Here is a 12,710-nt window from a genome sequence, read left to right as displayed (position 1 = left end):
TAATGTAATATGAGAAGTGGAGTGACACAGTCACTGCCAGCAGAACACAGAGCAGTGGAGCTTCCTTCCTCCCCTCCCAAAAGGCCGAGCACTGAATATGTTCACCAATGTTTTGGAAGGACAGTCAGCTTTGAATGGAACTTTGAGCCTCTGCCTACCTCCTGTCCTACACAAGCAGAGGAAGGGGGAGGCTGCAGGCAGCGCCATTCTTCCTGGACAGACTCAAGAGAAATAACAACTTCTGTAGTGAGGAGCTCCTGGACGGAGCAGGGAGCTGCCCAGAGGCAGTGGTCCTGAATCCTGCCTGCAGGGGCTGAACTTGGCAGGGGGGTTCAGAGCCCATCTGGACCAGCCCATCACACATTACTTTGTTGCCTCAAGGTGCCCCAGGCAGAAGGGATTGATGTCAAAGGCAGCAGCAGAACCAATAATGACCAAGGGGTGCTCAGTTAAAATTTTATATTTGGAATACATTTAATTTTATTAATTTTATTTAAAACATTCTAAATACTCCTGCAATAAAGAGCCACCACCAAATGAAGTACTGAAGTTCCAATTGTCTCATTTGCCTTAGGGCCATCATCAATAGCCAGAATGCTCAACTGGTAGTCACAGGATGAATTTAGATCACAGATACAAGCCCATTAAAAATTTTCAGAATAAAAATGCTTTTGTAGGTGGGGCAGTCTTTCTCTGTTTATAGTTCTGTGGACCCCCTGTTGGCTGCTACTGTCATATATGTTACCTGCTGGTCCCAGAGGGCAGCTGAGGTTGCAACTTCTCATCTAGACTGAACCCTACTGTTGGCAGACAAGGAAGCTAGGACCTGAAGGGAATGTAACTCTAATGCTGCAGAGTGAGGACTACAATCTTGGGATCTCCTACTTCACCTGGTTCTTCCGATGACAGGGCTGCATCTCAGAGAGGCGCTTTGTGAATACAGTGTGCCCGGGTTGCAGGCAGTAGCCATCCTGAGCTGCCCTCTGTAAGGGAAAAATCCCCTGTAGTACCAATAAATGCAGGCAGTGGGGTCAAGGGGAAGGTCTGTGGAGACTTATGACAAGGTATTTGCAATCTACATAACTGCTTGGTCTTGCTCTAGAGATAAGTGATGGGATGGGCACATACTCTGTCTCCCTTTAGGGTACTCAAGCAGATGAGGGATAGCTGGGTGTCCATGGAACCAACAGAGCTCAGGGCAGGGTTTGCCTGGGGAGAACACATCGCTGAGAGAAAACCCTCTGGAACCAGGGCCACAATAGAATGCCTATTTGCAAACTCAGATGTGGGCGGGTGGGGAAGATTATGCATTAGGGCTTATCTCTCCCGCTCAGCTGGGTTTCTATTATCCCTGTGCCCTGAGACAGAGGCTGGCAAAGGTGCTGACCTATTCACTTGGCAGGTTTGATCTGCATGTGTTCAGCCTCACTCAAGGAGCATGGCTGGGGAGGGGGGAGGGGGGTGAATGTGATCAGAATCCAGGTAGGAAAAAGAAATCAAAACCACAAACTTAATACAAACTTACAAAGACATAGAATAACTGATTGGTCATAACTATCTAAGTAAATCAGGCCTGCAATTTAGGAGGAATATGCTTAAGAAAGTATGACTTATATAATGTAGTCATTATATATTTTTAATACATATAAATAAATGATACATATATCTTTGTTTCATAGGACCTTGTGTTGTGCTTAACACATGGTGGGTACGTGGTGAAGAATTCTTGAATAAATGTATAGAAGGCTAATCACAGAGTGTAAAATTATTACACTGTGCTAATAAGAAAAAAAATATGGTGTACTCTTCACCCACAAAAGCTTAAAATTTAATGGAGAAAGAATGTAAATAAGGAGGTCTACACGCAGAAAAGAAGGAGCATCTTTTGTTGAGTGAAAGAGCGTGAGCCACAGTGTGGAGACAAACCATTTCTCCTGACATTGACCTTCTGCACGGGTACCTCTTTGACTCATGAAGAAATAGCAGCAGCCTTGCCCCTTGAGTTTCCAATTTCCCAGCAGAACTATGTTGGGTCAGGTCGCAGGTGACATGTCTTACATGCCCGGTTCAGGCTGACTTGCTATGTTTCCTACAGGTAGTCAGTCACTCACCCACTTGACCTACTCCTAGCAATTAGATTCACTTTGAGAAAAGTTTTTCAGATGTCTTCTGGAGCTCATTTTTGAAAGATGGTCCACCTGGTGCTTGCTCCCTGGCTCTGGATGGAGGCCAGAGGATGACAGCAGCATGAACTCGCTGTGGATAACAAGTCCTCTGTTATGACTGGGAGCGTTTGCAATGCTATAAATAACTCTATCAATATTGTGATAATGGCACTTTAAAGAGGTCTATTTTACAAGTGCTGAATGTAAGAGAGACCGCAGCTGCGCTCATTAATTCTGAAGTATGCCTCCCTCTATGTAGGGCTTGCAGGTGTAACAATAAACGTGTTGACTCAATGAAAGTCGAGATAATGTTTAGATTAAGAAAAAGGTTAGAGTAACATTGTTAGTTTTTCCATTGTGTGGGCATAATGAAAACAAATTATAATAGCTTAATTGGAAATGCGGAAAAAAAAAGCAAAACATAACTTTGTTATAGATTTCAGAAGCTCCCTAATAGCTCCTCCCCCCTCAAGAGTGAGTATCATAATTGACAGCAGTAGATCTTTTGATAATTAATTGCAGTAAATTATCACTTGGCACAACGAAGGCATAATTGTAATTAATTTGCAACCTTCCCAGCATAACACTGAATTAGAAATAGCATTGTCGTCATTTTTCCAAAGGAGGAAATGGAGGAGAGAATCAGTGCACCCTTTTCCTTCGATGAGCATTTCGGAGTTTTGAGGCAAGCCCTGGCTGTAATTCTTCTGGTGTGACCTTGAGATCTCTGTGACTCTCTTGGGTTAAGGGTGTTTAATTTAGACTGTGGCTGTTGGCTCTGGGCTATGATAGTTACCAAGTGGTGGCCCCTGCTGAGCTCGGCCACAGCCTCCCATCATTTCAGCCTCCAGTTAGTCACTTACCCTCAGCATCCTTCTGTATCTGTCTTTCTGTATCTGTCTCATTCCCTGCGTTGCTGAAAGACCTAATGAATTCAGATAATAGGCATTGTTTCAACAGAAAATATCATTACATTGTTACTCGAGTGAATTAAGAAAGAGTTACCCTCAAAATGTTTCTCTATTTCTAGGATGATGCAGATTGTAATTAAGAGTCTTTGCCATGGTCCAATTTTATAGTGATTGCCATGGGTCAAGGTTCAAGCTAATTGCTCAATAATTAATTAGAAACAGAAATGAGGAATAAAAACTATTTTCACTGGATTCTAGGGAACTGTTTATATTTCATCATAGTGCCCGAGAGAACAAATCATTAAGCTATAAAAGACTACATCTGGGTTAGAATTAAAGTCAAGTGGCTTGATTAAACCAAGTGGTAGCCCAGGGGTGACAGCCATGGTGTGCTGCACTGTGGACCAAAGGCTTCAAGGGGTCATGGAGATTTCTCTTGCTACATGTCCACTTGAGAGGATGAAGCCCTAGTTGTCAAAGGTCCTGATGTTTATTTTACCGAACTCCCTATGTGAAGACCTCAAGGACATAAGAAGAACATCTACACATCATCAACAAGTACTGTGTTATTGTGCCCGCAAACCTGATTGTTCTGCTTAGCCGCTGGTCATTAAAAAAAGATAAAGATCATGACCCTATTTCTGGTAGACCTATATGACAAAGATAAACTTTATTAAATTATTTTGGATGCTCTTTGAAGGTTTTCATAGCCCCATTGTTATAAATGCTGAAATAAAGTGAATTTATAGCCAGAGCCCTTCACCACTGCTGCCCTGCCAATGACTTCAGGTTTGACCTATATGTAACACCTTCTCTGGGGGTTAACAAATCATTCAATCTTCATGCAAGTTTCCTTTTTTAAGAAGCACAGCCTTAAGTAACCCCTGCTATCCTGCACCCCGCTAGTAACTTTTTCCAGTTGGGTTGAATTAGTCATGATAGTTTTACTGTGTGAGCTAATATTCACAAGTGTCGGAGTTCAAACCACTCAACATATTTCACAGGAGACTTTAAATTGAGCTCAAGCCTTAGCCCTAGTTGTCAAAGGTCCTGATGTTTATTTTACCAAACTCCCTGTATGAAGACCTCAAGGACATAAGAAGAACATCTACACATCATCAGCAAGTGCTGTGCTTTGTGCCCGCAAACCTGATGTGTTGGAATCTTCATTGGGAACAGAACTTCAGTTTTCTGATCTCAAACAGTGACATGATTTCCATGGAGCAAATGGAGGAAAGACATTTCTGACAGGATCTTATTTGAAAAAGGAAGTAGACTTAATCCACATATTCTTCAAGCAATAGAACTAAGATTCACGAATGGATGCTTCAGAGGAGTAGGTTGTGGCTAAAGGAAGAATCATTTTATCATTTACAGTTGCCCAAGAGGCAAAAAGATTCCCATTGCAGGAATTGTGAGTAGATAATTCAATCAGTAGGCAGGGGTGGTAAAAGGGGTTTAAGGTTGGGATTTGGGAGGGGGAAGAGAAGGCTTTAGACTATGTGCTTTCAAAGGCCTCTTTTAATTTATACACTTTTTATGGTTGTTTGGTTGCATGACATATGAAAGTAAATTAAAGCAAAAGACAACACCTGAAGCCCAGAAATCCATTCCCTGCTCTAGACGTTGGGTAGTGCCATTTCTCAGTGGCGGACAATGGGCCTTCTGAACTAATTCCCAGTTCTCTGGGCTGAGTCACTGATGAGTTAATGGTTAAACAGAAGGTCATTCCTTTATTCTTTTAGTCATTCATCTGTGCAACAGATGCTTCTGCAGCATCCCAATGTGCCAGGCTACCCATGTGTTCTGATGCTCTGGAATTATTCCGGCATAATCCTGGCCCTGGGGCTGTTCTTGATCAGGCTGGTCATTGTGCCTCCACATGTTGGTGTTTTTATTTCTCATTCTGACGACTGCCCAAAGGAAGGAAAAACATATTGGCTGGTGAGAAAAGAATAAGTAAAACTTTCTGAATCTACAAAAGGTTTAGTTTGGTCATAAAAGCTCAGTCTGGCTCCTGCCTGCCTCCTCCCTAATCTCATCTCCTGACTCGCCGTTCTTTTCCTCCAGTTACACCAGCCTTCTTACTTCCACTTTGGTCAATACTCCGTGCTTTTTCCTATTGTAAGGTCTCCTCCACTCATGCTGTGCTTTTGGCCTTTTCACCACCCTGAATACTTTTGCTCTCAAACATAACTGCCTCAAGCAAGTCTTCCCTGCTCTACCAATCCAAAGCACTACTGAATGTTCTCTGGACATCTTGTCATTTTCTTTTATTATTATTATTTTTAATACTCACCTGAGGATTTGTTAATTGATTTTAGAGAGAGAGGGGAGGAGAGAGAGAGAGAAACATCTATGTGAGAGAGAAACATCAACTGGTTGCTTACTGGGGTTTGAATCTGCAACCTAAGCATGTATCCTGACTAAGAATTAAACCTGCAACATTTTGGTATATGGGAGGATGCTCCAACCAACTGAGACACCCGACCAGGGCTTCAGTTTTCTTTTATAGTGCTTAAAAATAGTTTCAAAATATTTGAGTTTATTAAAGAATTGAAATCTGATTCCATTTTCTGCGGAATTCCTAAAACATCAATTGAATCACAGTTTGAGATTCAGTGGTATAGTTTGGGCTAAAGTCCATAGCAACTCTTGGAAGATATCAAATTTAAAAAGAATAATACAGTAATAATAATATCTTAAATTATATACATGTTATGGTTTGCATGTATTTTAAAACACATCTCTTTTTCCCCTCAAACCTAACTGACTTGTGTGGTAGGCATTCATTTCTCTTCCATTTCACAGATGAGTAGGCAAAGGCTTCAGAGTTGGTAAGTGGCAGAACTGGCCTGAAAAACCAGGCCTGACTCTGGTTCCAGATTCATTCTGCCCACACTGGCAATGTCCTCCCTTTAGTGTGTTTTACATCTGAGTCAAAGTATACACAGCCAAACACTTATGTGGGTACTGTTTTTTCCCATTTATTGTCTTCTTTATCTTCTGTTTTCATCAGAAGCCCCTAGTCTGCAGTCTCCTGGGTGCAACCAGGCTGGGTTGGGGGAAAGGAGGAGAACTGAGGTGAGCCCCCTGACTTTCTGTTTTGGAGTAAGCACATTCCCGTAGTCTGTTGGAACTGGAAGGAGATTATGTTGCCTTGTGATTTTTTTTGAACTGTGCTCTCTGGAGTTTTAAACTTAGTTCTGCTCCACTGCACACCTCCAGGGGCCACCTCCCACGTGACATTCTATGTGCATGGTGCCTCTGCTGCACTGTGTGTCTGCGGGAGACCTAGGGACCGCCATGGTCACCTTCACTTTATTCCGACCAACTCCCCTTTGATCTATTTGTATATTGAACTTCTGATAAGATTTTACTTAAAAGGCTCTGCTTCATAAAAAGAAAGCACTTAAAACTTCAATATTTAATAATGCACCAGCTGAGGCTTGGGTAGCTAACTGACCTATTCATGGTCATACAACCAGAGATGGGCAATGCTGGGCCTTGAATTCAAACCTCTGGATCCATGGCTAACACTCAGGCCTCTACCCTGGGCTGCCTGTCTAGAGATGTGGCAAGTGAGGTGCTATACTGGGAGGTGAAACTGGGTTGCCTCTTGGCAAGTGTATGGGTTGCACCCATACAGTACATTCTAAATTAGAAAATAGAGGGCCAAAGGTTGCAATGCTCCAAACTATCTACCTTCTGGGACCCTACTTGCCTTGGCTAGACAGGCTCATATCTTTGATCTTCTCTGAAAATATGCACCTCCTCTTCCCTTATCCCAGCTACCTACTAAGCCCTCTCCACCTCTACCCTGATGCCTTCTCTCAGGATCGCCTTTCTCTCTCAATTTTGAGAACATTGGAGATGAACACCAACATCCAATTTTAACACCAGTTTTGGGTCTGGACCTAATTTAGACCTTGCACTTGGCAGGGACCTGTGCCTGTCTCTGGAACTTTTTAGCACTTCAAATGATCTTTTTTTCAGAGAATGAGAATGTTTGTTATTGCAGTTGTTCTTGACCAGCAGCAATAGCAAAAAGGCCAAATAGTCTGAGAGCCTCTTTCATGCTTTTTGATTTGGAGTGAGGCAGCCATTCTCCCTGGACCTGATGACTTAACACATGTGGTTCTGGTAGAGCGTATGGAATGGGGACGAAAGAAGACTTTCTGGTGGTATCCAAACCCAGGCAAGCACAAATACACCGATCAGCAAGAAAGCACTCTCAATGTGTCTAGAGTTCAGTCAGAGTCAGCAAATGTTACCAGTTTGAATGAATGGCTGTTTCTCTGTCTTAATTCACCAAGTCCCTTGACAGTGCTGACAACATCTGCGTTTCTATAGTGTTAGATGCTCTGGCTAGAGGCTGTAGGCTAATTGGACATTAGCTGGTTTCTCCACATCCATTAAAATGGAGACCAGACAGGATCAAATGCCTGTTTCATGGAGTGTGCAAGTGCTAAACCCTTCCTGAGATGATGGAGTCTTGTCTGGAGTCTTCTGCTCTTGAGGTCACCGCTGGCTTTGAACTCCAGTTTTAATTTAGTCACCCAGCTTTATGGATAGTCTACTATGCTGCATATGTGTCTATTTCCCCACCACACTAACTGAGATATGAACTCAGCTCCTCCTCCTGATTTCTGCTAGGGAAGCCACCCCACACCAAGCCATTTGGGCATGGAGAAAGTTTTCCTAAAAGTCAAGGAATGGGAGGGATTTTGACTGAAGTAACACAGATACTTAAAATTTCATGTTAGGGATTTTACTTTTAAAGTCCCTTTAGTCAATTTGACAAATTGGGCCCCAGTCTTCTGCCGGGGTGCAGAGTCCCCCATCTCCCCATCTGTCCCCATCCCTTCTCCTGTCCTCTCCATCATCCCTAGCAAACAAAACACAACACACTTGTTCCATTTCTTCATTCAGTGAAGTGGAGTTCTCTTAAACCTTAACCCACAAATTCAGACCTAAACTCATTAAGGTCCTTAGCAGGAAAAAAAGAACTTTCATGTAACAAGATGCTTCTCTCCTTAGAAATAAAAGCACAAAAGCAAACAAAAATTGCCCTTGGTTCCATATGGAGTCATTGGGAGGCAGGTGACATAACAGAAGGCCTCTGGTGGGTGTTGACTGGCACAGGGAACCCTGGTTCCCAGGAAGAAGGCTGCGCTTGTGGGCAGATGAAGAGGGGCAAAGGGTGTGCGGTCTCTCCTGCACCTTTGCAGGCCAGTGGCTTCCCTTTTGCTGACATTGCATTCTGGGCTGCTGTCACCATTGGCTCTTTGGAATGGGGATTGCAGAAAAACATGCCCTGCTTAGAAATGACAAACTCACCAAGCTTTGCTAGAGACTGAGGATGGCTGCTGAGCAGAAGGCACATCCTGAGGATGTCCCTACCTGGAGCCTGTGGCCTGAGTCGACAGTGATTATTGTCATGGAGATGAATGAATGTGATCTTGTGCTGGGCTGCCTCTTAACAGCCCTCCCCCCCAAGAGATGGGAACCTGAAAGATGGTGAATACATGTATGTTAAAATGACAAAGCCAAGTGCAAGCAACAATGGGAGCTAGTGGAATGAATACAGGTTGAATCAGGAGACACTGTTCTAATCGTGTGGTACCTCATAATTGCTGAGTGAACTTGGGTAAGTCATTGCTGAGACCCCATGGACTCAGTTCTCTCACTATGAAATGAGGGGTCTTTGTTCAAAAAGTATGTTCCTCAGGGGATCTGTGAGGCTTTGCACGAGGGTGGAGAGGTGAGGGGAGAAAGAGTCCCCAAACAGAGCAGCTTTGGTTTTCCTTGTTTCATTGCTAGTGGTGGGAGATTTTCTTTGCACAAAGGATTTGGCCATAAAAGAAGTCTGGAAACCACCACTCTTAAAGGATGACTGCCTGTGGCCTCTTGGAGGGCTGATGCTACAGGATTCGAGATGGAGGCATGAAAGAAGAATGTGTGTCGGGAAAGGCGCGAGCATGAGAAAAAGAAATTCCTGCACAAATAAATCCCTGGCCAATCTCTCTTAATCTCTGAAAGTTTAAAGATTTAAAATCTACTTAAAAAAAAAAAACTGCAGTCCTCAGCAAATAAAGACTACTTTAAATTTCAGGTTTGTTATACCCACAAATCATCCAAACAGTACATTCTAAATAAAAACCTAATAACTCTTTGTATGAAGTGTCCCTTCCAGAGGCCATGTGTAAGGCATTAACCTGCACTGGGAGAAAACAATACTAGTGATTTCCAAATTACACTCATTTTAGAAAATAACTTAAATAAATGAATTTGGCCAAATGCAGCCTGCTTATTTTCTTATTTCCTCTGCACTGAAATGCAGGGGTAATATTTTTCTGTCAGCAAGTATTGGAAACAGAATCACTTAGAGTCATACTTAAAGAACCTTTTAGAATCTTTCACAAAATTAGTTTAGCTACATTTCCAAAGTCGTTTGCTTTTCATAGTGCTTAGAAGAGTTGGAGAGGGGTTGGGAAAGACAGTGTGGAAGAAAAAGGGACCCAAAGCTGTGGGCCCAAGGGCATCAAATTCAGGGACCTTAGTAGTCACCTAAGCTCCTTCCCCCTACTCCTGTCAAATGCTTCTGTCTCTGCTTGTAACATTTCCACCTGTAGTGGACCCCCTCTATTGGAAAATGCTTGGCACATAGTTAGTACTCAACATCTGTGAATTAATGCAAATATTCTACCCTCTGTTTTTCACCCATTGGTCCTGGTCAGCCAATGGGAAAACATTCTTCAAGGTTGACTCAAAAGGCGCCTTTCTAGAGAGAGAGTTGGGGTATGCTGACTGGAGGGGGGTGAGAAGCCAGGGACACACTTTCTCCCTTCTGCCTTGGATGGTGTTGAGTGGCAGAGCTAACTCAGTGTATCAGCTCAGGTTGGAAAAGCAGAAGTAAGCTGAAGCATCCAAGACTGAGTAAGGCAGGGAGGGGAGCAGTTGAGGATGTGGGCTGTACCAGGGAAGCTGGAAGCCCTAGGTCCCATCCTAGCTGGGGATCCTTCTAAAGGACTGATGGTGAACAGTGATTCAGGGTGTCTGGACTTCCATTTCCTCAATTACAAAATGAGAATAACAATGCTAACTGCATAGGATGGTCCAGGATCATTTAGAAAACCTCAGACCTACTGTTTTGCCCAGAACTGTGCTATATCCCTGCCTCCAAGGAGGGAAGAAGAAACAGACAAGTAAAGAGACCATGGTAACTAGTGTGGAAAGTGCTGCAGGGTAACTACAAGGTGCTATAGGACCGCAGAGGAAGAGCCTTAATCTAGGCAGGGGCTGGAGTGTGGGCAACTTCCTAGACTTCTAACTTCCTAGAGGACAGAAAGATGAAGTGAGGGCTGGGATCTATGCTGGGAGTAGAGGAAGCTGAAGTGGTAGGTGGAGCTGAGATCAAGGAAACCCTCATCTACTATGCTAAGAACCCGGATATCATTCTGGATGATGGGAAATCATGGAAAGGTTTGGTGCAGTGATCGAGTTTGCTAATGGATTGGAAAGCAGTTGGTACACAGTGGATTCTTAATCAATGCTCATTTTAAAATTTTGAGCTGAGATTTTTTTTTTCAGGAGAGTCCCTGTATTTCTTTGTTTTATGCATATGAAAAAAATCATAATAAGAGAGATTTAATGCTGTAAGAAGAGCACTGGACCAGGAGTTAGGAGTGAGCCGAAGCTCCCCTGCTGACTATCTGTCTGATCTTGGGAAATTCATTTACTATCATGATCTCTAAAACTGGGATTAACAGAATCTGTCCTGTCTATTCAGAGTACTGTAAAGGGTAACTTGCTGTATCGATATCAGGGATTGATGTATTTTTTGTGTGTGTGGCTCCTCACAGGATTCTGGTGTCCTCAGATCATAAGACAGGAAAGGAACAAGCAGGCAAGGTTGTAAGAGTTTAGGAAGGGGGTAAATACATTTCTTCCTTTACTTTCTTAACCTGCACCTTCCAAGTGAGTGAAATGTATGCTGTGTGCATCTTGAGATGGCTGAGCAGAGTGACTGAGGACGGAAATAGCCCGGCTGATTTATGAGCAGGAGGCAGATTTGCTTTAATATCGCAACACAAGAAAGTCAGGTCTCTTAAATAATATGGCTCTCAGATTTATGGCTGTGCTGCGTGCTCGCCTCGGTGCTGTCTCTGACCATAGACGGTGCTTTACTCTGGAAAGGCTGAAGTCAGCAACTTACAAGACGCTGGGAAATAGATCCAGTGGCAGCAGCCAGTCCACTGGGTCAGCTGTTTCTGCAGGGGCCTTACTCCCTCCCACTTCTTTGCTATGTGCTGTCAGGACTCAGGGGACCTTCCCAGGAGGCTTGGAGATGGTTTGGATCTTATAGAGCCAGAAGAAGTATAGCCGAGAGAAAGGATTGGCACTTATAGGGCATTATTAGGGAGATACCAAGAAGCTTCAAAATTACTTTTGCATATGTCTATTGGTGTTAGGCTTCTGAGGTGAGAATTCCTCTTCCCTTAAGACTTAAAAAAAACCCCAACAACATGCAAGTATTTCAGGAAGTGGGGGAAACACAATGTCCTTAGTTCTTTAATAATAATAATGTACTTATTCCACAAGTCTTTAGGTAACACTTACAACTCAGGCACTGTTTTAAGTGCTTTACAATTATTAACTACTTTAATTCTCTTAACAACCCTCTGAAGCAACCCTGTTATTATCGCCATTGTATAGATGAGAAAATTGAGGTAGGTGCCTAAAGTAAGTAACTCATCCAAGGTCACAGGGCTAGTGAGAAGTAAAGACAGAATTTGAACCGGATGGCCTGGCTCCATTGTCCATGTTTATAACCACTGTGCCATAAATAACAACACAATGCCAGTTACAATAGTTATGAATATTCACTAAGTACTGTATACCAGACATTGGGCTAAGTGCTTTTTATGTGTCTCATTCCATCCTCACATGACCCTGTGAAGCAGGTACTATTCTTACCATCCCTGTGTGATAGATGAGAGAGCTGAGCATATAACTTGCCAAAGATCACCTAGGCAGCAAGTAGCACAGTTGGATTTAAACTCAAGCAACTGACTTAAGAGCTTGTTTGTTAAATGTGAATGGGATGATTAAGTTTCTTTCCTTGTCCTCTTTTTCCGGAGGAAGTGAGAAAAAGAGGGAGACATCTGATAAGGGTAAATGTGAGAATAAAACTGTATCTATTTTAGTATCTGCCAAGTGATGGCTCCATTGGTCCTGCCACCAGTAGAGCTATTCTGGGTTTGGTGGACAAAGGCTGACCAAGACCGATGGAAACTGCCCAATGCGATGAGCGGCCAGGCTTCTTGCACCCTTTGTCAACAGGGGAGATTTGGCTTTCTTTCCACACCCATGCCTTCTTCTAGCACAGTAACTCCACCAGCTGTTAGAAATCACCCCTGTCTCAGGATCTTCCATCCTACCTGAGACCAACCCCACTCCTTCAGTTCCAGGTCTCGAACCCGAGTCCCTGACTTCTTCCCTGTATGTAAGCATCCACATTGATGACCTGTTTGTGTCCCACTTCCTGTCAGTCCAGCCCCTACTTTACTTTCTCCAGCCCCCTGAATGTGGAGGTTTGGCTCAGACCTCCAGGCCTGGGATTGTGGCTTGC

Source organism: Phyllostomus discolor, chromosome 5, assembly GCF_004126475.2.
Source record: "Phyllostomus discolor isolate MPI-MPIP mPhyDis1 chromosome 5, mPhyDis1.pri.v3, whole genome shotgun sequence".
NCBI lineage: Eukaryota > Metazoa > Chordata > Mammalia > Chiroptera > Phyllostomidae > Phyllostomus > Phyllostomus discolor.
Note: the sequence above shows the minus strand (reverse complement) of the source record.